This window comes from Phascolarctos cinereus, unplaced genomic scaffold (genome assembly GCF_003287225.1).
Source record: "Phascolarctos cinereus isolate Bilbo 61053 unplaced genomic scaffold, phaCin_HiC Scaffold_4;HRSCAF=312, whole genome shotgun sequence".
Classification (NCBI taxonomy): Eukaryota; Metazoa; Chordata; class Mammalia; order Diprotodontia; family Phascolarctidae; genus Phascolarctos; species Phascolarctos cinereus.
Window position 1 is genome coordinate 359,772,381 of NW_027555847.1, and position 25,559 is coordinate 359,797,939.

The 25,559-nt window shown below is 38.7% G+C and overlaps 1 long non-coding RNA gene across 1 annotated transcript in view; it reads left to right on the forward strand.

The window, feature by feature from the left end:
- LOC144456681 (uncharacterized) overlaps positions 1 to 25,559 on the forward strand; it is a 48,416-nt gene that overhangs the window by 17,305 nt on the left and 5,552 nt on the right. The gene's annotated exons all lie outside the window — the stretch shown is intronic.

A 25,559-nucleotide genomic window follows, 5' to 3' on the forward strand; every position in this document is an offset into this window, starting at 1 on the left:
TAACCCGCTAGCCCTGGAGTCAGGAGGACCTAAGTTTAAGTTACTTAACCCCATTGCCTAGGAAAAAAAAAAAAGATTTTTTGATGTACCAACCAATCTATAAAACTGAGGATTCAAAGAAAAGAACAAAAACAAGGTCCATCCCTCAAGGAACTCGAATTCTAATGAGGAAACAGCATTACATAAATAGATACATACAATACACAGAGAATAAATAGGTTACCTTAATAAGGCAAGCTCAGCAGCTGGGAGGACTAAGAAAGGTCTCCTTCAGGAGGCAACATTACAGCTGAGTCTTGTTAGGGGTGGAAGAGCATTCCAAACATGGGATCAGCCAATGCAGAGGCACAGAGACCTAAGATAGAATTTATGTGTGAGAAACAGCAAATAAGTCAAATGGCTCTATCACAGAGGATAGTCATATATAAGAAGACTGGAAATGTAGGAAGGGGCAAGGTTACAAAGGACCTTAAAAATCAAACATTACAATTTATCTAGACATAACAGGGAGCCATTGGAGTTTGTTGAGGGAGGGGGGAGGTGTCACATGGTCAGAGCCACACTTAAGGAAAATCACTTTAGTAGCTACATGGAGGATGAATTGAAGTGGGAAGAGATTTCAGACCAAGAAACTAATCATAATGCTATTACAATAGTCCAAGTGAGAAATAAAGAAGTCCTGGAATTAGGTGGTAGTGAGTAGAGAAAAGGGGGCATATATAAGAGCTATTATGGAGGGAGACATGAAAAGATTTTTCAACTCACTGAATAAGACTGAGGAGTCAAGAATGTCAGCAAAGTTGCTAAGTGGGTGCCTGGGAGGATGGTGGTGCCCTTGACAATAATAGGAAACTTCATTAGAAGAGTATATTTGGGGTAAAAAATGTCTTATTTGAATATGTTGAGTTTGAGGCTCCTATGGGACACTGAGCTAGATATGTCTAACATATAGTGTTTGCAGGACTAGAATTCAGAAAGAAGACCAGAGCTGAATATGGAGATCTGGGAATCATCTGCATAGAGATGACATTTGGGGGCTAGGTAGCACAGTAGATAGAGTACTGGCCCTGGAGACAGGAAGACTTGAGTTGAAATCCATCCTCATATACTTCCTGTGTGACCCTGGGCAAGTCATTTAACAGAAAAAGAAAAAGAGACATTTGAACCCATGGAAACAGAAGAGATTTTAGACAGAAAAGAGAAAAGGATCTGGGACAGCACCTTGGGCGATATCCACAGACAGTGGGTGTGAAATGAATGGAGATCTAACAAAGTAGACCAAGAAAGAATAATCAGACAGATAATGAAGAACCAAAAGAGAAAAATCAGAGAGAAGAGAGCATCAGGGAGGAGATGATGGGCAACAATGTCAAATGATGAAATCAAAAGGATCAGAACTGAGAAAAAGCCAGTAGACTTGTCAACTAAGAGATCATAGATAACTTTGGAGAGAGATGTTCAATTGAATGATGGTGTCAGAAGACAGGTTGTAAAGGGTTTAGAAGAAAGAAGAGAGGAAATGGAAGCAATGAGGAAAGAAAATTTTTCAAGAACTTTAGCAAAGTTGAAGAGAGATACAGAACAACAACTAGAAGAGATATTGGGGTCTAGTGAAAGAATTTCTTTTAAGGACAAGGAAATTTTTTTAAATAGTATTTTATTTTTTCCAATTACATGTAAAGATAATTTTGACCATTCATTTTTTAAATTTTGAGTTCCAAATTGTTCTCCCTTCCTCCTCCCCCTCCCCAAAATGGCAAGCAATTTGATATAGGTTGCTGCTGCTTGCTGTTTGTTGATATGGGAGATAGATAGATAGATAGATAGATAGATAGATAGATAGATAGATAGATAGATAAATGGATGGATAGATATACACATACACATATATGTGCATATACACATATATACATATATATATATGTATGTATATGCAATCATGTAAAATATTTCCATGACGGATAGGGAAACTTGCTCATGTTTGTAGGCATCAGAGAAAGAGCTAATAAGAGAGAATGAAGATCAGGAGTAGGAATGATAGTGGGGGTAATTTGCTGGAGAAGGCTAAAGGAAAAGAAATCAATGGCACATATGGACAGTTTGGTCTTAGCAAGATAAAAGACCATCTCTTCCTCAGAGAATGGAGTGAAGGAGGAGGTAATGGGGGATGACATCAGAGAAATGTGAGATCAATTAATGGGAAGGAAAAGGGAATATGAGTTTATTAAGCACCTATTATGTGCCAAGCATTTGCTCAATTCTTTAAAATATTATCCCATTTAATCCTGAGAACAACTTTGGGAGGTAAATACTACTATTATCCTCAGTTGAGGAAACTGAAGCAGGGAGAGGTTAAATTACATATCTAAGGTGATACAGCTAGTAAGTATCTGGGGCTCGATTTGAAATCCTGACTCTAGGCCAAGCTCTCTATCCACTGAGCCGCCTCGCTGACACCGATTGAGATAACATGCCTAAAGTGCTTTGCAAACTTCAAAGCCCTAAGTAAATACTAGCTATTACTATGAGATAAGGAAAAGCAGGAGCTCTTAGAGAGTAACCCAGATTTTTTTTGTTAGATTCTTTTAATGGTATTTTTTTTTCAATTTTGTGTAAAGGTAATTTTTAACATTCATTTTTACAAAATTTTGAGTTCTAAATTTTTCTTCCTCTCTCCCCTCCCCTCTTCCTAAACCAGTAAGCAATTTGATATAGGTTATGTATGTGCAATCATGTAAAACGTATTTCCATATTAGTCATGTTGCAAAAGAAGAAACAGACCAAAAGGGAGGGGTGGGGTAGGAAACTAAAATAAAATAAAATTAAGAAAGTGAGAATAGTATGCTTCAATCTACATTCAGAATCCATAGTTTTTCTCTGGGTGTGGACAGCATTTTCCATCATAAGCCCTTTGGAATTGTCTTGGATCATTGTATTGCTGAGAGGAACCAAGTCATTCATAGCTAATCATCACATAATGTTGCTGTTATTGTGTACAATGTTCTCTTGGTTCTGCTCATTTCACTTTACATCAGTTCATGTAAATCTTTCAAGGTTTTTTCTGAAGTCCACCTGCTCATCATTTCTTATAGCACAATACTATTCCATTACATTCATATACCACAGCTTGTTCAGCCATTCTCCAATTGATGGACATCCCTTCAACTTCTAATATTTTGCCACCATGAAAAGGGCTGCTATAAATGTTTTTGTGCCTGTAGGTCCTTTTCCTTTTTTCATGACCTCTTTAGGATATAGACCTAGTAGTGGTATTGCTGGATCAAGGAGTATGTACAGTTTCATTGCCCTTTGGGCATTGTTCCAAATTGCTCTCCAGAATGGTTGGATCAGTTCACAACTCCACCAATAATGCATTGGTGTCCCAATTTTCTCATATCCTTTTCAACATTTATCATTTTCCTTTTCTGTCATATTAACCAATCTGATAAGTGTGAGGTGGTATCTCAGAGTTGTTTTGATTTGCATTTCTCTAATGAAAAGTGATTTAGAGCATTTCTTTGTATGACTATAGATAGTTTTGATTTCTTCATTTCAAAACTGCCTATTCATATCCTTTGACCATTTATCAATTGGGCAATGATTCATAGTCTTATAAATTTGACTCAGTTCTCTATATATTTGAGAAGTGAGACCTTTATCAGAGACATTTGCTGTAAAGATTGTTTCCTAGTTTCTGCTTCCCTTCTAATCTCAGTTGCATTGGTTTTGTTTGTGCAAAAAAACCTGAACTTAATATAATCAAAATTATCTATTTTACATTTTGTAATGCTCTCTATCTCTTGTTTAGTCATGAATTCTTCCCTTCTCCGTAGATCTGACAGGCAAACCATTCCCTGCTCTACCGATTTGCTTATGGTATCACCCTTTATATCTAAATCATGTACCCATTTGACCTTATCTTGGTATATGGTGTAAGATGCTGGTCTATATCTCATTTCTGCCATACTGTTTTCCAGTTTTCCCAGCAGTTTTTGTCAAACAGTGAGTTCTTATCCCAGAAGTTGGTGTCTTTGGGTTTATCAAACACTACGTTACTATGACCATTTACTACTATGTCTTGTACACCTAATCTATTCCACTGATCCACCCCTCTATTTCTTAGACAGTACCAGATAGTTTTGATGGTTGCCACTTTATAATATAATTTGAGATCTGGTACTGCTAGGCCTCCTTTCTTTCCTTTTTTTCCATTAATTTCCTTGGTATTCTTGGTGGCCCAGATTTTTTTTAGTTATGAGTGTAACCAGAGCAGATTTAGGTCTTTGTCAAGTATTGAGGGATGAAGGAATTCAAGGTTATGGTGAGGGTGAATGTGGTTAGGGAAAGTAAGGTGTAGGGAGAGATGGAATGATAAAAGATTATGATCTGGACCTAGCTGCCCAGCAGATACGTAATACCATGAGGGAACACTATAAGGCTACTCTGAGAAAAGATAGTAGTACCCTACAGTGCCAGTCATCAGTTTCCTTAGCCACACATGTTTCCTACATATGTGCATCTCTACTAATGCATTTTGTGTGTGTGCCCACTTTTCCCACTGACACCGTGTCTCTTTGTGACAGATGTATTCTCAGTTTATGGGGAGGATGTTGTGTTACTATTGCTCATGCTATGCCACTTCATCAAATGCCTTTGCTCTGAGCTAATTGTGTCAATTAGCTGCTTCTCAAAGGTACACATAAGTGGGGCTCCTGAGCTATAGTTTTAGGACTGCAGACCTACAGAGTACCAGAAATCCAGGATAGTAGTCATCCAGAGAACACAACCTGTGAATTCAAGTGGTGGGGGGAATCCATAGAGGGGTTGCTGTAGTATTAAAATACAGCTATCAGCAAATGACCATCACTTTCTTCAAAACCTGCCCCCCCCAAAAAATTAATATTTTCCAGAAATCATTCTCTGATTATCAGAAGTTGGTATTTGGTTCATATGGCATCATTTTGTACATACTTATATGCTGTTTTATAAGTGTTCCTAAGTTTTCTGGGGTTTTTTTCTTCCCTTACTAGATGGTGAATTTCTACAGGCAACCACAGGCTGAGAGAGAAACTTATCCTTTCACTGAGAGTATCAGTATCAAATGCCGTCTCCTGCACCCACAGCTCAGGTTATGGCAGGGTCAGGACCAGACCCAGATTTCTTGATCAATTTATTCAGTGTTCTTTCTACTACATCTTTATCTTAAAGCTATGCTGAGACCTGGAACTTTTCAGTATTATTGGTTTCATATTTCACAGTTTGCCATTCTCTGTGAATTCTGAAAGCAAGCTCTTGAAAAGCCAGTAAGAGAATCATCATGCTGACTTTTCAGAGGGCTGCAAAAGATAAGCTAGGTATCTGTTCAGAATGACTCATAGACTGGCAGGAACATACCTGGGAAGGGAGAGATGGGATTGGGGAGAAAGCAGCTTTTGTCTGGTGTCAGAAAATAAAACAAAGTAGTTTCAATCAGTGGATAGAGTGCTGCGTCTGGAGTCAGAAAGACTCATCTTCCTGAGTTCAAATCCAGCCTCAGACACTTCCTAGCTATGTGACCCTGGGCAAGTCACTTAACCTTGTTTGCCACAGTTTCCTCATCTGTGAAGTGAATTGGAGAAGGATGGTAAACCACTCCAATATCTCTGCCAAGAAAACCCCAAATAGGGTCACAAAGAGTCAGACACAACTGAAAAAGAACTGAACAAAGTTAAGAAAAGGAAAAAGAAGGAGAGAGAAAACTTCTACTATGCTTTCCTATGAAGATACCACTAATATTAATGGTGGGCCTGAAGTGACGTTGGTGATAAATAAAATATCTTTTCTGTCTTTATCCCCATACTTTTAAAAAATATTATGGACAATAATAAAAGATCACATTGTCATACTATCAGACCCATGGTCCAACAATTTCAATATTAAGTTCAAGCCAGTCATTATAAGCATGTGCATATTTGTCCTGTGAGTTATCAGCCTCAAAGATATTATCTAAAATTAGATTGAATCTCTTCAGTCTATTGATTATTGACATAGAACTGGAAGGGTCCTCAGAGAATATTTTGTCCAATTCCTTCATTTTATAGATAAGGAAACGGAGGCCCAGGGAAGTTATGAGTTGTTCGAGGTTACAGAACTATTAAGTGTCCCAGGTACAATCTGAACCCAGGTCCTCTGCCTTCAAAGACATTTCCGTTACATCACACTATCTCATCTCTTTAAGTAATAACTCCTAAAAGTTTGCCACCCACTGTAAAATATAGTACATCTTTTTCTTAAAACTCTGCTATTCTGAATATACTACTTTCCCCCAAATCTGGCTTCTGTAAAATCTGAGTGTAGCCTGTAAACAGTGATATCATTCAGAGAGTGTGTGTGTGTGTGTGTGTGTGTGTGTGTGTGTGTGTGTATTAGTGTACATACTGAATACAATACATATAATATAAGGAGAGAGAAAGAGAGAGATGTAAGTTTGTGTGTGAATAATATGTTTTTTCCCTTTGAAAAGGTAAGTCACTTTAGGAATGGTGTGGTCTATGTTGGAGGAGGAGGTACAACCTATTTTGAGACCAATATCTATTTCTTTTAAGCTTTAGGGCAAGCCCTGTAGTTAGACGAACAATGAAAATGTTAGATGAATGAGTCTATGTCTACCTTATCCATGCCCTTCATCATCTTGTAATACTGTGTAACATTCTCTCATAATTCCCTCCTTCCTTCATTGCAGTTTAACTGATTAAATTCTTTCTCTAACCTGAATCCCTTTAGCACATTTCTGCTTTATCCATGGGGACCCCCAGGGGGCAACTGACAGACTTCTTCCACAATTCAAAACAAACAGAGCAAAGGCATTCCCACAAAAATCTAAGGAGCCCTAGGAAAGAAGCCCAGTTGAAGAATAATGAAAATAAAGAGCCTGCTACCTATAAATCAGAACCAGTCCCTTTCCTGGCAACATCTTAATCATTCTCTTTAATGTACTAACGGAAAGAAACTCTATGACTGTTACCATAGTAAAATGAATCGACCTGACCTCCCTCATGGAATTATTATTAGTATTATTAGCATTATTTTTAGCATTCTATAGCACCTACTATGTGCCAGGCACTGTGCTAAGCACTTTATAAATATGATCTTATTTGATGTCTTTTATGTGATTGAATTCATCCTATTAAATAAACCAAGTTTTAATGATTCCAAGCTGTTTGTGAAACAAAAACCTGTCTTTTTAACAAAAATATTCTCCCAATGACCCTGTGTGGTTGTAACTATTGGAGAACCAGTTTCTGAGGAATAATGGTTTCAGGTGATCCTGAGAGCAAACAAAAGATGCACATGGGCACCAGTACACTACAGCATATTTCCAACACTTACCTAAGGAACATCATTGAAGAACTGTATGAATGGAAAAGGAGGTGGTCAGTCATCTATAGAGAGCAAGAGAAAACGACATGGTGAGCCAGAATGCTGCACTGCCATCTATGATACATAAAGGGACATAGAGACAGATTGCCATCATGTGGGTAAAGCCTCTTTGGAGATTCCATGGAGAGTAAGATGCTCAATTACTTGTGAACAGGTTGAGAAAGTCTGGATGAGTTGCAAGTTGTATTTACTGCTACAGGGAGTACATAAACTGAGGAAAATGAAGAAGAGGAGAGACAGAGAGGAGAGAGGAGAGGAGAAAAAGACAAAGATATAGAAAAGATGAAAGAGGAAGGAAAGGGAAAAGAAGGAATAGAAAAGGGGGAAAGGTGAAGAAGACAGAAAGGAGAACTAACTCAGACCAAATATGGAAAGGAAGAAAAAGTCCAAATGCAGTTGGGTGGAGTAAAAGGGAAGGGAGATTACTGAAAGAAGTAAGCTGAAGGTTTCTATTAAGAAAGGAATTTTTCACTCCATAAAACCTTTTTTTCCCCCAATTATCCCATTCCCCCTCACCTCATTTCTGAACCTATGAATGTTTTATGATACCAAGTATATTAGAATCTTTTGTGCCATATTGTTCAGCATCTCAATCTAAGAAAAACACATTTTGTATTCCAAAGAATCATAGAATCTCAGTGTCAGATAAACCCCTAACTGGATAGGGATGCCTTTTATAAGATCTCTGACAAGTGGTATCCCAGCCTTCATTTGAAGTACTTCAGCAAGACAGAATCTATTACCTCCTCATGTCAACAAGCATTTAGGGGCAGCTAGGTGGAACAGTGGATAGAGCACCAGCCCTGAAGTCAGGAGGAACTGAGTTCAAATTTGACTTCAGATACTTGACACTTACTAGCTGTGTGACCCTGGGCAAGTCACTTAACCCTAATTGCCTCACCAAAAAAAAAAAAAAAACAAAACCAAGCATTTATTAAATGTCTATTATGTGACAAACATTGTGCTAAGTCCTAGGGATACAAAGAAGGGAGGGGTCCCTGGTCTCAACAATGTATAAACAAAATATATGAAGGATAAATTGGATATAATCACAGAGGGAAAGCACTAGCATTGAAGGGGATAAGGGAGGCTTCTTGGAGAAGGTGAAATTTTAGCTGGGACTTGAAGGAAGCCAAGAGATGGAGATTGGGAGGAAGAGAATTCCAGATATGGGGAATAGTCAGTGAGAATGCACAAAGTGCCTTGTCCAAAGAACAAGTCCAATGTCACTAGATAGCAGAGAATATTAAGGGGTGGGAGGTGTCAGAAAACTGGAAACGTAGGAAGGGACTAGAAAATTTCATATTCGATCCTGAAAATTGTATATTTATAATAGGGAACCACTGGAGCTTATTAAACCCTCTATAACTATCTATTATACCTTTGGAAAGCTAATTGTTAGGAAAATTTTTCTCATATCAAGGCCAAAAACTGCCTTTCCACAACTTACACTCATTTCTCTGTTTTGTCTTCTAAGACCAAACAAAACTTATCTAATCCTTCTTCAACTGGCAGCCCTCAAATATTGTAAAACTGTTACTAGGTACTCCTTACGTCTCTTCTCCAGGCTAAACATGCCCAGTTATTTCAACTCATGAATATATGACGTTGCTTCTAGCCTCTGACCATCCCTGCCAGCCTCCTTCAGATAAATTCCAGTTTTTCAATGTTCTTTCAAACATTGGGTACCCAGAACTGAACATAATATATCAGACGTGGTGTAATGGAGGAAGAATCAAGCTTCATTGTAATCTGTCAGTATGTATTAAATAATTAGGTTATTAATGTGGACTAAGATCACATTAGTTTTTTGGTTGATGGTTCATACAATTGACAAAATAATATGAAATTTAAGATGGACAAATGTAAAGTTCTTGAACACTGGGTTTAAAACAATCAAGCAATTCACATGAAAAATGAGAGAGACTCAATGAGAATTACCAATGTGACATGGGACCACAGGATCACAGATTTAAACGGGAAGGAAACTCAAAAGTCATCTAGTGCTACCCAATCTTTTTCCATGAGCAAACTGAAGCCAAGAGAGGTTAAGTGATTCATCTAGCATCACATAGCTTCTAAGCATCTGAGGTGGGACATGAACCCAGGTCTTCCTGACTCTAAGTCCAACACTCTCTCTGCCACAGTCCCTCTTTAAGTAGAGGCTGAATAAACATATCAACAATGTTGTAGAGAAAATTCTTGATCAGGTTTGAGTTGGACCTTTAGATAAGGTTGATGAGATAACTCGTTGATGCTGTAATTCCCTGACATATTGACTATGCATTCCATTAAATTCCCCCAGTTTTCTCAGTTTTCTCATCTGTAAAATGGAAATAGTACAGGTTTCACCTGTCTAACAAGGACAGAAACATGTGTAGGTCATTTTGCCCTTAACACTCAAAACTCCATTTTTGGAATGCACTGAAAGCCTAAGGCATATTCTGTGGAGCATCATCATACTCTGAAGGTAGACTTGATTTTAATAAAAGCCAGAAATAATTCAGAGGTAATTCTGATGAATAAGATTATACAAACAAACTGAATAACACCATAGGGGAGAGGAGGGAGGAAAGAAAAGAGGGGCAGTGACTATAAAGCAATGACTGCTTTCTTTGTTTCTTCGTTCGTTTGTTTGTTTGTTTGTTTGTTTGTATGAACTGGCTCTGAAGGCAATTCCCAAAGAGAAGTTCCAGAAATGTTTGGGCAAAAAGCAGCATCACTGAAATGCTCCCAAGGTTTTAAAAGAGACAATCCTATGAAAGAGATAGTAATCATTTATATGTTTACTCCCTGATATGTTTGTTTAAAAGTAATCTATGTCATTTGCTCACATCTCCCACAAAAGGTCTTGTAAAAAGTTTTGAGACCAATGGGTTAAATGGAGGTTTCTCGAAATGATTGGATCATTAGCATGAGTTTAAACACACACATACTTACACATACAGAGAGAATTTTTATAGATGTCTACACACACAAATATATTGAGTTTTGGATTTTTGTGGTCATCCATATTTCCCTCACTCCCTAGTGATCTAAAACAGTGCCAGGGGACTTATAATTAGGTCCTGAAGCAAAAGCATGTCCAATAAAATGATCTCTCCCTTTTACAGTCATTCACAGTTTATATGGGAGCTTGTAAAAAGAGCAAGAAATATGTCCTTCCCCATAAGGTTTCTGGGAAACATCTGCAGCTGGTGTGAACTGAGCAGAAATGGGGCAATTCAGCTGCACCCAAACACTATGCTGACCACAGTGCTGAGACAAGGCCTCGCACATGGAACTTGCCAATGTTCTGCAAAACTGGCATCCTGGTTACCCAAAGCAGGGCAGAAGGATGGAAAGCTGGGGTTTCCCTGCTCTCTTTGCAAAGAAAATAGAATCACTAGTATCCTAGATTTGTGGGATTTGGAGGTCATCTGGTTCAGCCTTGGCAACAGGTGTCGCAAGTGGACCCTGAAATAAATTTTACAAAGCACTTTACCCACCAGACCTCGAGATTTCTCTTTGCTTTCACTTGCCTTTTTGGTCCCCTTTCCCTTTTTTCCTGCCCTTTTCCCCATATTCTCAGGATCATAGCCTCTGAACTGACAGGCCTTTGGGTCAGCTAGTCCTACCCCTAAATAAATAGAAACACTTTCTGTCAATTTATACAAAAACAACATTGTAAAGACAAGCAACTTTGAAAGACTTGAGATCTCTGATCAACACAATGATCCACCATGATTCCAGTAGACAATAATGAAGCATGCTACTCACCCCCCCTCACCCCCCACCCCGCCCCGAGAGAGAGGTGATGGACTTAAGAGGCAGAACGAGACATGCATTTTTGGACACGGCCAATATGAAAATTCATTTTTCTTGACTGCATTTTTGTTACAAGGATTGTGCTTTCTTTTTCTTTTTTCTTCCAAATTGAGGGCAAGATAGTAGGGAAAGAAAATAAATGCTTATTAGTTGAAAAATATAATAAAATGTTTAAATCCCTTTTTAAACACCCCTGACAAATGATCATCCAATCACTGCTAAAAGACTTCCAGCGACAAGAAAAATACACTGCCTCATACTTAGTCAATTCCTTGCTTAGCCTTAATCCTTAGACTGGTTTTCTTAATCCTAAACAGAAATGTGTTCCCTCTCCCTTTAAGTTTTATTCATTCTTGCTGGTTCTCCAAACTAAAGTCATAGAGGATTAGTCAAATCCCTCTTTTATATTGAGGGTGGGGTGATTTTCAATGGCACGCTTTCCTCTTTTTTTATGTTTTTGGCTGGTATTTCCATGGTGATTTATTTTTATCAATAACGATAGTGGAACATCTGAATTCTGCTACCTCCTATGTATCATCATCTTCTTAAACTGGGAAGAGCAGCTTGAACCAGACAAAATGCCTTTCAGAAGAAATCTTTGCTGAGAAAACAACTCAATTTTATGGCCTTCTGGGTTGATTTGCCAGCTATCACAAAAAGTAAAATATTCCAAAAGAATGAATCAAAACAACTTACATCTATCTAGTGCCTTAGTTTGCAAAGAGCTTTACATGCATTACCTTGATGGAATACTACAACAAGCAGTGGGGTGGCTGCTAATGCTATTTTCCTGATATATTTTACAGATGATAGGTTCATAGACCTAGATACCCAAGAAAAGCAAGGAGAAAGTAAGAGAGATCTTGATGAATTCAGGTCACCTATCTAGATGAACTTCATCCCCAGTATTAAAAGAACTGACAGACTGATGAGCCACTGTCAGTGTCAGAAAGATTATGGAAAAGAGAAAAGGTTTCACAATGTTGGAAGAGAGCATATGTTTTCTCTAGTTTCAAAAAAGGAAAGAGAATAGATTCTGCAAACTATAGACTGATATACTTAATTTTGATTACTAGGAAAGTTCTATAATTGATCATTAAAGAGATAATTAGTAAACATCTTTTCAAAAATGGGTGACGATGGGTATGGAATACCATTACACTTTTTTTAGTATGCTGATAAGTTTAATGTAACTGGTTGGGTTTTTTTCCCCCTTGATTTTTGATTCTTTGTTATAATGGAAATATAAGCAACATAAAAACAAAAGATATCAATTTTAGAGGTATAAGGAAGGAAGAAGAGAAAGAAAGAGAGGAAGATAGGAAGGAAGGGAGAAAGGAAAGAAGGAAGGAAGAGAGGAAAGAAGGAAAAAAAGGAAGGAAGGAAGGAAGGAAGGAAGGAAGGAAGGCAAGCTCTTCTAGATTGATGTATATCTCTTTGGCTACATGCATTAATATGATACTAAGCATATACAGGACAATATATACAAAGAAGTTTGGGAACACAAAGTACTGGCAGTTGGGTGATCAAGAATGGCTTCACATGGTGGCATTTGGACTTAGTCTTGAAAGAAGCAAGGGATACTAATTCGTGAAGGTGAGGAGGAAGAGTGTCCAAGCATGAGGGAGGAATAGAACAAAGGCAGAAGTAAAGAAAGCAGCTTTCAACTTTTCCTGAAACTGAGGCTTTTGATTTATTGTATTACCAATACTGTGGGAAAAGATTATATGCTCTCCAGGTAAAATTTTTGGCAATCAAAAAATCATCGATAGAATGCAAGATAAAAAGGTATCAATACTAAAAAAAAAAAAGAAAAAAATCAGAATGGTGATGAAAACTTCTCGGAATGTGTTCCTTTCAAAATCACATTGACTCTGATGTCAATAGAATAGCTCCACAAATGAAACACTATGCCTTTATTGTGTACTATCATCTGAATCTGTCATTTTAGAATTCTAGAATTTAGAATTGGGATCAGTCTAGCTAGAGGTTGGCAAAAACCCCAGATTTCTGGAATAGCCTCAGGTCATAGCCATTTCCCATAATTTCTAAAGACTAGATCCATTCTGTAGAACTTCTAGGTGTTTAAATCACCACCTGACTGAAAGTAGAGGTCTAGTTTAGGCCATTTGGGACACCCTGGGCTAACTTTTTTGTATTCCAATTCTCCAAAGAGATAAATAAATGTTACCATCTCTGTTGAAACAGAGCTTGATAGCAAACAGAATTTAAATTGAAGTGGAGTGGGGGGGTGGAGAGTTTCCTGAAAGGGAAGTTAAGCTCTTGAAGAAATTCATAGAATTTCCCTCTTGGAAAACCTAGAAGAATAGGAATCACACCTAGTGTTCTTTCCACTATATGGCATGGAAATGAGAGTGGGCCTTCATGCGGTTGGTAGGCATTGGAGTCAGAAGACTTGGATTCAGGACTCCATCACATGAAGGTGTGACATCTCTGTTTATACATGAAAGACAGAGACAGATTATATAGACAGAGACAGACAAAAAGAGAAAGAAAGAAAGAGAAATACCTTGGGCAAGTCATTTCCCCTCACTTCCTTCATCTATAAAATAAGACTAAAATCTCTAAAGTACCTTCTGTCTCTAGGTATTGTAATAACCTCTTTGGTCCTCAGTTGTCCTCATCTATAAAATGGGAAAGGGGGTAAGGGGGTTGGGCCCTATGATCTTTGAGATTCCTTCCAGATCTAAGTATTATGACCCTAAGAAGAACTTTGGTGAAACCCATAGTCTATAGACCTTCTCATTTTATGTGCATGTGATTTCTATTTTCTTTTGGAAGTATCAGTTCAAATCACAGAGCTGTTTTTCATTTTCTCCATAAAAAACAAAGAAGATGACAATGCAGTTGTGAAGAGCATGTGTTCTTAGCTTCACCTCGGCAAAGCCTGATACAAGGCAGTTTCCATAGAAATGACACATTTTATTGACCATCAGAACAAATAACTATAAAAATGCATGGTCACGCAGTACAATATACATGGATGCCAAGAATATCCCAGACCACAGGCCAACTGATTGCCTTTTGAAAATGTTCCTTTGTTTTTCTCAGAGCCTAAAGCCTTCCTCTCCCAGAATGGAGAAATGAGGACAGGGGAGGCAATATTTTCCAGTTCTTGTCAATCACTTGAACATAGAAAAGTTGCCTCGAACAACCTGCAAGAGAGGGCTCCCTCGTTGCCTGAAGATGTAATATCTTTCTTGTAATTTTAATGAAATCTCTCTGTCCTTTAAATGATAAAATGATAAACAAGGTCCTCTCCTTATCTCCAATGGAGTGATTAAATGTGTCAGGCTTGCTGAATAGTCATAGAATGACAGAATATCAGAACTGGAAGGAGAATATGCAATCCAAATCTTCATTTCACAGACCAGAAGATCATAGGGGAAGCAGCCCCAGATGCCAGCTAGTCCAACTTTGTCATTTTACAGATGAGGAAATAGGGACCCAAGAAGATTAATTAATAAATCAGCAAGTATTTATTTATTTAAGTGACAGCTTTATTTCAGGAACTGTGCTAAGCATTGGGCATACAAAGACAAAAGCTGAACTCTAGAGGTAACCCTGAGCTGGGATCTTCTAATGCTATTGCTCAAGAAACGCCATGTCAATTAGCCAGTTGGCATCTCTTCAGTGTCAATCAATTGGTTCCTGTTAATTGATTTTTGTTTTAATTGATTATTAATTAATTGATTAATTGTTCTCCCAAGGGGTAGCTCGGCAGCTGGTGGCACAGTGGATACAGTGCTGGGACTGGGGTCAAGAAGACTCCTCTTCCTGAGTTCAAATCCAGCCTCAGACACTTACTAGCTGGGTGACTGGCCAAGTTACTTAATCCTATTTGCCTCAATTTCTTCATCTGCAAAATAAGCTGGTGAAGGAAATAGCAAACCACTCCAGTATCTTTGGCAAAAAAAAACCCAAAGGGGTCACAAAAAGTCAGATATGAGGGGGAAACAACTACATAACAACAAAAGAGGTATTTCCCAGAAGTGCATAGCAAGGACAGAAAGACAAAAACATCCCCCAAACCCGGGAACACTTGGTCCCTGGATTCAAATTCAAATGGTCTTAAACTTGCAGTACAAAGGTCCTAAAACACACATTTAGGAAACATTTGTGGCTGAGGGGGGACTCCTGCTCTTGGCAATCCTTTTTTCCCTCTTGGAGGCCTCATCGAGTTTGCTTCTAGGTGTGAAGTCAAACCTTGCTCAGCTGGGCTGTTCCTTTCAGGATGGGAAGTCTCTGCTGACAGGTCTCTCCTTGGGGCTGGGTCCTCATTACACTCAGCTATACTGCTGCTACTGTCTTTTATGGTCTTTACTAGAGCTCTGGTGGCTGAGAAGACCTGGCAGCTTCTTCCAACCTTTCAAAACTCACAAGGTCATAACTTGATCAATTCTGTCTCCAGATACTCATTCATTTTCAATCAGAAAAGAATACATCAAAGAGAGGTACCAGGTTCTGCATTGCGCAAGCAGAAAATAATGTGCATGTTCAACATAACCTACAAAGAAGGAAAATCTACATGTGTTCTAAGGACTGATCCCTTGTTGGTTTTTCCTTCATTACATACATGTGTGTATGTGCATGTACATATAAAAGTATGTTAGTAAGGTGCAAAAGGAAGGGCTATGTGAGGTCCAAGGGAAAAGTCATTACCTGTGAGAGGAAGAGGGGAAGGCTTCATGGGCAAGGTGACATTTGAGGAAGGCTTTAAAGACTCAGCAGAAATTTAGCAGGCAAGATAGGGAAGGAGAGCATTTGGAATCCAAGTCTTCTAACTCTCAGTCCAGAGGGGGTTTTTTTGTTTGTTTGTTTGTTTTACCAAATCACTCTAGTATGTTACAGAGGCCCAATAATATATTACTATATTAAGAGGCCCTAAGGTAGCTAGGTCACACAGTGGATAGATGACTCATCTTCCTGAGTTCAAATCTGGCCTCGGACACTTACTAGCTGTGTGACCCTGGGCAAGTCACTTAATCCTGTTTGTCTCGGTTTCCTCAACTGTAAAATGAGCTGGAAAAGGAAATAGCAAACCACTTCACTGTCTTTGCCAAGAAAATTCCACAGGGAGTCTATGCATTCTTTGTAGTCTCTACTAAATCAAACACAGAACTTGGCACATATCAAGGTTTGGAGTCCCAGCCCTAGAGCTAGAAGGGTTCTTACATCCACATTTTACAAATGAGGAAACCAAGGTACAGAGGGAGACCAAGTGATTTCTGCAGGGTCACACAATTAACAAATGTTTGAGATGGGATCTATACCCCAGTCTTCCTGACTCCAAGCCCAGGGCCCTATTACTAAATTCAACTCTTTTACCAACTGGCTATGTGACCTTGGGCAAGTCACTTTAGTTTCCTCATCGGTAAAGTGGGACAGGAGGGAGGAGCCAGCCCAGATAGCTTGTAGGGTCTCTTCCAATTCTGCTTCCCATGAACGGCATGCAGTAAATGCTTGTTGATTGACGATGATAAGACAATGATTGATCCTGAATTCCATATTGGAGCAGATGATATTATAACCATATTCATCAGCACAGACTTTTTTTTTTATTTTCAAGTCCCGTTTCTTTGCTTAGATCACACCCCTGAGTGTTGAACATGGAAATTCATCCCCTCGTCCACCATCCAGAAAATTGTCCCCACTCTTTCCAAGAACTCAAAGTTTGGTGGTGATTTGAAGGAGCTCTTTATCCAGCCCACAAGTAACTCCTCAGAAACCCACAGGACTCCAGGGCACAGAGTTTGCTGACAGGCCAGTACAGGGAAAATTCAGCATCATGGCACCTAACAAAACCTGTGGGCAAGCTGCCCAGTGTGTGCAGAGATACACCAAAGCCAAGGGTGCAGTTGACTTCAATTTACTAACTCTGGATGAAGCATACTTAATCCTAGCAGTAGGTGGGATCCTGAATGAATTTACTTTCCACCTTTCCCCTTCGAACCACCAAGTTCATTCATTCAACCTTGGGCATCTGTACACTGAGTGCCAGACAGAGGACATTTAAGGTATTTTGTAATTTCTAACAATGTACTTAGGAAAGACAAAGAAACAAAGAAAGAAAAACATCAACCAGTCCACCAATATGTATAGTTTAGGCCCAGTATCCTGTCATTCTAGAAAGAAAAGAAGATTTGGAGTCACCAAGACCAGACTGCTATTTATTACTTGTGTGACCTTTCCCCATTCATAGGAATATAGGTCTAGACCTGGGGTTCTATAATCTTTTTTTGTGTCATCAGCCCTTTTCAGTCTGACAAAGCCTATGGACCCCTTCCCAGAAAAATGTTTTTAAAGGCATAAAATAAAATACCTAGAATTATAGAGGAAGCCAGTTATATTGAAATATAGAAATAACGTATTCCCATCCCAGTTCAGAGAAACCAAATCTTTACTACAAGTTAAGGATCCCTGATCAAAAGACAAAATAACCTCAGAGATCAACTAGTAGTCCAACACCTTCATTTTACAGATAGGAAAACTGAGGCACAAGGAAGTTAAGTAACTTCTGAGCCCCTTGCCCAAGACTCCTTAAATTCCCTTCATTAGGAATAGGATTGATTCATGCAAATCAGGCAAGACTGAACTTGCAATTGGGCCAGAGGTGTATGGAAGCAAGATGCCAACCAATGCATTTCACTGGCTACTTACTGGGTCCATAGTACTTCCTTTTCTTCACCCTTAAAATGACCTTTTTCCAGGTAAATTTATCTTCACCCAATCTATCACCTTCACGATCACAGAATCACTGAGCTGAAAGGGACTTCAGAAGCCTACCCATCTAGTCCAACCTACACTTGACCCAGTCTTCTATAAAACATCACAGAAGAGTGGTTATCTAGCCTTTGCGGGAGAGGGAACGCACTGTCTCCTAAGATAGCTCAATCTGCTTTTGGATAGCTGATATTCAAATTACAAGATTTTTTTCCTTTCAGTTAAGTATACTTAAGTTGCATCTGGGCAACTTCCACCCCATTCTTCCTTCTCCCATAGTTCTGCTTTCTGAGGCCAAAAAGAATAAACCTAATTCTTGTTCCATGTATCTATCCTGCAAACACTACGGTGTCCTCCCACCATTTTCTCTTCTGCAAGCTAAACATGCCCAGTTCTTTCAACTAACTCTCATATGGTATGATCTCTAGTACTTTCATCATGCTGGTCACTCTCCTCAGGACACATTCCCAACTGTCAACATCATTCCTAAAATAAGGCATCTTGAACTAAAGATAATACTCACAAAAGGGGGCTGACCAGAGCACAGTATTTTCAGACACTCTACCTCTGCTAGTATAAGAACACATTGGTTTTTCTGGTTGTCATGCCATACTGTTCATAGGATCATAGATTTAGAGGTGGAAGGGACTTTAGAGATTATCTAATCCAACCCCACCATTTTACAGATGAGAAAACTAAGGCCCAAAGAGTTTAAGTAATTTGTTGATGGTCACACAATAGTAGTGAACTTGCAGTTCACTAAGAGCTCTCAGATTTTTTTTTATGTATAAAGCCATTGCCTAGTCATACCAGCACGCCTATCTCTACCTGCACACATACTTGTGTTTGATTTTTTTGGACAAAAGTCATGTGTATGACTTTGAATTTATCCCTCTCTATCATATCCCTCCTCAGCCTTCATCTTGCCAGACTTTAACTTCCCAGCTTTCCAAAAGAGCTGTGGCCAGTTTGGCCTACTTTCGTATATTAGCTTTTTCACACCATCGATCATTTTTTATTTTGCTTCCCAATATTTCTTCTTGAAATGTGATTGCCAGAAAGGCATGGAGTATTACAGGTGTGTACACAAGTGGTTTTGTACACAGGTACAATAAGATTTTTTTTATTTTCTTCCCATGATTTTTCTTAACGGTTTTCAGCATTTTATTGAGTTATTTGTTTTTTCCAACACACAGCAACACATAGGGTTGATATCCTTAGGAACAATCAACAGTGATTCCTAGATGACTTTCCTGAGTCACAACTAATGCAGATTTTAATATCCATTATCTCCTAAGTACACTTCGATTTCTCCCCAAGTTCACAGTCACTACATTAAAGTATATCTACTACTCTTCTGCCAAGGCACACATCCTTGCCTGAAGACAGGCTCACATGGGTTGCCAAAGTCAACTGTAACAACAACAAACAGAATGAGCTGGGGAGTTTCTTTTGGATAAAGCGAAGAAAGATTTTTTTTTTAATCTTGAATTGAAGCTTTTAAGCAATCTCTTCATCCATGAATGTTTGTTGAGTACTCATTGTGCACCTGGCACCCAATCAAGGCCTTAGGGGGGCATTAATAAGAATGTTACAGAATTAGGTCCTGAAAAGACAAGCCTAATAATTACCTGCTTGTTACCTTTATTTTTCTGGAAGTCCTCAGCTGTTAAATACTAACAAAGCTTTATCAGAGCACTTTCTGCAGGCTCTAGAAGTAACATCACCACCATGCCCTGTGAAATGCCCACAAGCCATAACACTGGACCAGATTCTGGATAAATTCCATTAAAAGGACTAGTCTCCTACCTCAATAAGCTTATTGTTTCTCACACAGGAGCAGCAGAGGGAAACTTGGCCTTGGAAAGGGAAGAGAAAGAGTGAACGGAATGCAGCTTGAATGTAAATATCAATAACAGAAATGTTTAGTCTAATGTGTAATACAGTTGAAGAGATGGATGGCATCGCCATACATTAGCTGCAAAGAAACAGTGTGTCATAGTGGAAAGTTGTGGATTTAACAAGTCAGGGAGCCTTGTTTTAAATATCAGCTCTGCTATTTACTACCGACCACCTGTGGGTGCCCATCAATTAGGCATGAAACAGTGAAATATGAGAGTGATGGAATATTATTGTGCAGTAATAAAGACTATAAGGAATTCAGAGAAACATGGGAAGATTTTTACAAACCAGTGCATCATGCAATAAGCAGAACTAGAAGACAAATATGTATGACTACAGCAACAGAAATTAAAATATCACTGTGATGAATGAAAAACCAAGAGACAGAGTTTCTGGGTAATTAAATAATCAATTTATTAATTAGGCTAGCCAATAATCAATAAATTGATGATCAGTGGTTTCTCCCAAAGACCCCCCCCCAATGGAGACTGTCAGAACCCTTCTAAAAGGGAATGTCCCTGACAAGTGAAAATCAACCTTAATTAGTGGATATTCAATGAGGAGGTTGCCTAGAAGTCTAAGCTCTTCCTGCTGAGAACATGGCTTGACCAGGAGACTCAGTAGCCTCCAGGAGTCTGGACAGGGGAATCCATCTCCATCCAGACCTCTCTGGCTGGTTTTCTCCTTCATGAGCTGGGTCACCCTAAACTCTAATGGGAGGGTACAAGGACGTGGGCTCCTTTCCCCAGAGTAAGGACTCGCCCAGAGTAGATTCTGTTTATACTCTAAATAGAATTTATGTCTCCTGGTTGGGTGGGATCCAGTCCAAGATTGAAAGGCTTGTTCCTTAAGGGCTCAGACTAATCTCATCAATCAGTCTTTCAGAGACTGATTTTAACAAGATCTGGGCCTTAACGAGGAAATATCAGGAGAAAAGCCTGGATCCCAATTTAATAATTGGTTATTAATATAGCTGGAAAAATCAGTAATGGTTTAAAAAAGCAGATAATGAAGCATAATTCTCTCCTCTTGACAGAAAGGTTGGGTAGTTATAGCCATAAGTTCTACATATTACCAGAGGTGTCACTGTATTGGGTGTTTTTGATTAATTATTTTTCAAGTTCAATTCTAGGATGAAGAAGAGAATTTCCAGAAAAGACTGTAATATAAAAACCAAAAAGCATTAATAAAACTTGTTCTTTAAATGAGGAAGTCAGACTAAGCTCATAGATCTAGAGCTGCAATAGAGCTGACAGGGCATCAAGACCACTTCTCTCATTTTAGACATTAGGAAACAGAGAAGTTACCTGACTTGCCTACAGGGAACAGGTAACAGTCAGGATTTGCACCCAAATCTTTTAATTCTATTTCTAGCAGTCATTCCACTCTGCCATTCTAGGAATCCTTCTAGCTCTGCCTATGATTCTATGAAGATTATAAATGCATACACATATGCTTAAGGCACAATGTGGGTAATGTTAGGGCAATAAGCCTTAGAAAAACTAAGACCCAGTGTCCTTATCTTGTCCTTTACAAGCTTACTTAATGTAGACTCTTCAAAGCATTATCTTCCAGATAACATTTCAATGTACTATACAGGTTAGTCTTTGATAAAATGTAAACTAATATCCACAAAAGGGAAAAACTGTTACCAAATTTTGGTGCTTTAGAACACTCTGTTGATTAGTTTAGCACATATAATCCCCATTCTAAGCAAGCCTGGGGATGTTTTCCCAAAGGATAGCCCTCTGTCACGTGCTGTGACATGATCCCTAATTGGCTGAGAAACTACTGCGAGCTAGGACACTGCATGAGGTAGACATGTGTCCACAAAGGAGTGCAAAGAAAGGTGGGTCAAAGGAGCAGCTAGGTAGCACAGTGGATAGAGCACCAGCCCTGGAGTCAGGAAGAGCTGAGTTCAAATCCAACCTCAGACACATTACACTTACTAGCTGTATGACCCTGGGCAAGTCACTTAACCCCATTGCCTAGCCAAAATCAAAACAAAAAAAAAAGTGGGTCAAGAGAAAGAAGTGTGGATTTCTGAATGGGAAGCAGGAGCCCCAGACATGTGGGGCAGCCAGCCCCACCTCCCCACCCGCATATCCTCTGACTACTAGCATCTGAAACTATAGAGACTCCTAGGAGAAGACTCCCCACAGTGAGATCATCCTTTTGCTCAAAGAGCTTATTTTCTCTGTGCAGTTTTAGCTCGGCTCTAATCCACATAATTTCTCAGATTTCCATTTACTGTATTTTACTTTGATAAACAGGTTTGCTAGCTGTCTGTGATTGTCTTTTGTGTAACCAGCATTTAGTAGGAGGCAACTGAGCTAGTGAGAATAACTACAGATATTAGATGCATGATAGAAAGATATAATTCTGCCCAATACCCATCTTGAATGTAGGAGAATTAAAGTGAAGTCACCTAGACACAAGGGTCCTGGGTCCCACTGTCGCTCCCTGGTGAGGCTGCTGGCATTGTCAGCATAGTCCTGAGAACAGAAGTGGAAATTTCAGTCTCCATTCAAGATAAGATGGGCCAGATCCCAGATCAGATATCTATCCATGCCACAGGGGGGACAGCTGTATCTTCTTATTACATGGCCCAACCATTTGTTTATAACACAACATAGCTTTGTAGAGCTAGAAGGGGCATTAGAGATTATCTAGTCCAAGGGTTAGCAACCATCCGAGCTTCATATAATTCTTTAACTATACACTTGTGGCTCTTTTAGCCACAACTGTAATTGTGTCCATTCGTCTTCTTAATCCTAAAATGAGTTACTTACTGAAAAAATGAATCTCTGCTTTGGGAAGCCAGGAAAGCTTAATTCTGAGCTCTAGTGCCTTCTCAAACCCCAACCCTACTTTCAGCCCTACCTACTGTGTTAGGGTGTCTCACTTGGACCTCTTTTCCTCTTTCTTCAGTTACTGATTCCTTTTGAGATCTACCCCACCTCAATCTCAACCCCTACCCAGGGCTTGATGCAACCACAATTCTTTCTTCCTTCCTGTGGTTCCTGCCCCTTGCCTCCATGCCATGAGTGGAGCATGCATCATGGAAAGATACTGATGCTGAAGCTCAGGAGACCTGAATTCATATCCCAGCTTTTATACTTACTAGCTATGGAGTTAGAAAAACTGCTTAGTGGAATTGTAGAAAGATGGGCATTGTGTTTAGACTGAAAGGAGCCAGGATTCCTCACAATCACCTTTATAGTAAACCTCTAAAGATGTACCAGAAGGAGAAATGATAGAAAACCAAAGAGAAACATCTATAAATGCTTCTATTCAGCATAGGGCTTCAAAAAAAAAAAAAAAGACTGTCAGAATCTCATAGAAGCTCTGAACAAAGGCAAACCAGGGAAGGGTAGAAGGTAAAGTGTGTAAGCAGTTTCCCCAGTCAGTACCAGGTAACCTAGATCCTAGCCTCCACAGGAGACAGAGCCAAACCAGTGCTCACTATAGGCAAGACCTCCTTCCATCAGCTTTCACAGGAGACAAGGCCAAACCAATGCTTATCAGAAGGTATATCTCCTTCCACCAGCCTCCACATGAAATAGGGCCAGACCAGCACCCCACATTCCATGTAGAATCTGAACCCAAAGGGTAAACACTGGTGCCATTGCAAAAGACAGGGCAAGACCAGCATCTAGCCTAGGACCTACCCCTATGCCTTCACACATATAAATGTGAGTATGTATGTGTGATTTTGTGTGTGGAGAGAGAGACAGAGAGAGAGAGAGAGAGAGAGACAGAGAGAGAGAGAGAGAGACAGAGACAGAGACAGAGACAAAGAGAGAGAGAGAGCAGCTAAATACTTAAAAATTCATTGAACTGCAGGAAGAAATAAGATAGTAAAACTATACTAATTGTGAACCTTAATATGTCCCTTTCAGACCTAGACAAATCTAACAAAAAGATAAGAAAAAAAGAAGGTGCAGAAATGTCCTATGTAGAAAAACTAGATATGATAGACCTCTAGTAATTACTAAATGGGAACAGAAAGGAATATATATATATATGTGTGTGTGTGTGTGTGTGTGTGTGTGTGTGTGTGTGTACATATACATATATATATATATATGTGTGTATATACATATACATATATATATATATATATATATATATATATATATATATATATATATGTTGCTCATCTAGACATGCCACCTTTACAAAAACTGACCATGTATTAGGACATAAAAACCTCACAAACAAATGAAGAAATACTAAATCCAACTTTTACTGACCATAATGCAATAAAAATTATATTCAGTAAAGTACCTTTGAAGAAAGGATTAAAAATAATTTCAGACTAAATAATTTAATCCTAAAAAATTGGTAGGTCAAAGAACAAATCATAGATATAATAGAAATTTTCATCAAAGAAAACAACAATAATTAAACAACATACTAAAATTTCTGGGCTATAGCTAAATCAATCCTTAGGTGATAATTTATATCTCTAAACACATTCATTCATCAACAAAAGAGGAAACCAAAAAAAAAAAGATGAATTAGGAATGAAACTAAAACAACTAGAAAAACAATAAATCAAAAAACTCCAGCTACATAACAAAGTAGAAATCCTAAATTTTTTTAAAAGATATTAACAAAATTGAAAGGAAAAAAGTAATTGATAAAAGTAGGAGATATTGTGGGGGGGTTTCTAAAAAATACCTAGTCTAATTGAAAAGTCACTTAAATCTCTCTAGGACATTAGTCCCTTGACCAATAAAATAGCGATAATAATATTTGCATGAGAGGCTGAATGGCAAAGAGGATAGTGATCCAGCCTTGGAGTCAGGAAGACCAGGATTCAACCCTTTCCTCTGATACATATTGTCTATGTGACCTGAAATAAGAACCGGCTGCTCTCTAAAACTATAATTTGCAGAGAACTCCTTTGAAAAATGTAATGACAGGTCAAGACCAAAAAAAAAGCTGAAAAAGCTAAAAAGGAATAATATTTGTACTAAGTACCTTAGAGAGGTGATAGGATATCATAGATAAAGACTCTCTAGCTGACCCACAGTGGTTGTGTGACCTTGGACAATACAACCACTCAATGCTTTAAAACTAACCATCTGTTCTCAAACTTTTTGGTCTCAGTATGCCTTTGTATTTTAAAAAATTGTTGAGGATGACCCCAAAGAGATTTTATTTATGTGGGTTATATCTATCTGTATTTAATGTTTTAGAAATTTAAATGTCTTAGTATTATTATGAAAATAGTTTTGACCTCATGGACCCTCTGCAAGGATTTTAAGGACCCCCAGGCCAGGGATTGCTCGATTGTACTTTGAGAACCATAGCTCTAGACTACTCTCTAAGACTCTAAGTTGCAGAGAAGCTGAAGACTTGCCTTGGTAGAGGGAAGTCCTCATCTGGGAGTACTCTTTAGAGTCCCTATCCCTACTAACAATTTGGGGGAGAGGGCAGTTGTGAGAAGGGGGTTGAGAGGAAAGCACTTTGGCAGTTGTAATGTGTTTTATAAATGTGAGCTATAAAGAACTCCATTTGTCACTATACTCAAATCTTTTTTTCAAAGAGAAGGCACGACTCTGGATATTTCCACCCCTTTTTACGCAGCATCCCAGGCAACAATTAGTATGACTTATGCCTCCTCCCTTTGTTTTCCTTTTTTATTCCTAACATTTTATTGAAACTAAAATAAAGAG